Source organism: Corvus hawaiiensis, chromosome 26, assembly GCF_020740725.1.
Source record: "Corvus hawaiiensis isolate bCorHaw1 chromosome 26, bCorHaw1.pri.cur, whole genome shotgun sequence".
In the NCBI taxonomy this organism is placed as follows: Eukaryota; Metazoa; Chordata; class Aves; order Passeriformes; family Corvidae; genus Corvus; species Corvus hawaiiensis.
The window spans coordinates 43994364-43996162 of NC_063238.1; positions in this window are offsets into that span (position 1 = coordinate 43994364).

Here is a 1799-nt window from a genome sequence, read left to right on the forward strand (position 1 = left end):
GGAGAAAAAGCACACAAATCCCTTTTTTGTTGTTGTTGTTTTTTGTTGTTTTTTATGAGGAAATATTGTGTGATGAGTAAATTAGGAGTTTTGGGTTGAGGGAAGGGAGGGGGCTGGGATTGCTTCAGGGTGGGAAATAAAAATTCCTGAAGAGGGTTGGGAAGAGATCGTGGTGTAAATAAGAGTAAAAGGTTCCTTCGCATGGTAAGAGGGAGTGAAGAAAAGAAGTTGATTAATAGAAGAGAGACACATCCCTGCAAATTCCCTGTTCTGCAGAACTTGGGAAGAAACCCTTTATCCTGAGAAGCCCCGGGCTCCAGCCTGAGGCAGCTCCGCTCAGCACAGCTCAAAGCCCCTTTTGTCCCCGTTGTTTACCAGGCTTGGGTTGGAAGCACAACACAGAGCGTCATCCCTTGGCTGAGGAATGTTTTGCAGATTTGGGAGCTTTGACTCGAGTTAAAGCATTCCCATGATTTTTCTAGAGCAAAATTCCTCCAAAAGGTGTTGTTTAGGAGAAAGGAGAGGCATTCAGAACACATCTGGCAATGAAAAACCTCTGTTGCCTTGTCATTGTTTATTTTTCCAGCTCCTTTTCACCCTCATTTCTCTGCAGCCTCTGGAAACATCTCCATTAAATATCTGGCCTCTCTGGAATCTCTGTTCTCCTTATAAACCTCTCCAAGTTTCCTCAGCAGCTCAACCCAAATGCTGCAAATGCTTTTCATGAGGGGAAGCAAAGGAGGCACCGATTTCTTCTCTCTGGTGCCCAGGACCTGAGGGAAAAACTCAGGTCCCTGTGTCAGGGAAGGTTAGGCTGGATTTTAGGAAAAGGTTCTTCATCTAGAGGGTCTTTGGGCACTGGAACTCCCCAGGGAAGCGGTCACAGCACCAAGCCTGGCAGAGTTCCAGAAGTGCTTGGAAAAAGCTTTCAGGCACAGGGTGGGATTGTGCAGGGCCAGGAGTTGGACCTTGATGATCCTTGTGGGTCCCTTCCAACTCAGGATATTCCATGATTCCATGATTCCCCTGCTGGTGCTTTGGGAGATGGCGGAGGGAAAGCCAAATGAATGGATTGTTGGAAGACACAATTCCAAGTGGTAGGAATTGTGAATCCAGAGAGCTGCTGCCCCCCCCCCCGACAACAGCAAAGCACGTGAAGGAAGGGATTCCCAAGGATGCTGGAAGCGGAGGTGGGGACAGATGTGCAGATAAGAGGGGTTGTTCTTTTTTCCCAGCACCTGCCACTCTGTGGCTCTGACTGCACCCAAAATAGGATAAAATTCCAGAAGAAACCCCTCTGGAGATGCAGGAAGTGCAGAAGGAGCATCTCCCTCCCAAAGCTGAAGGACAAAGACATTGAGGGGCTGGAGCGTGTCCAGAGAAGGGAATGGAGCTGGGGAAGGGTCTGGAGCCCCAAGAGCAGCTGAGGGAGCTGGGAAAGGGGCTCAGCCTGGAGAAAAGGAGGCTCAGGGGGAAATTTCTGGCTCTGCAAAACTCCCTGACAGGAGAGGGCAGCCAGGTAGGGGTCAGGCTCTGCTCCCAGAGAAAAAAGGACAGGACAAGAGGAAATGGCCTCAAGTTGTACCAGGGAAGGTTCAGGTTGGACATCAGGAAGAATTTCTTCATGGAAAGAGTGGTCAGGCATTGGAAGGAGCTGCTCAGGGAGGTGGTGGAGTCCCATCCCTGGAGGTGTCCAAGGAATGCCTGGATGTGGCACTCAGAACTCTGGTGGGGATACTGGAGCCACAGAGCTGAAGGTTGAGAAGAAAATGAGAAGAAGGTTGGGAGACACCACAGGG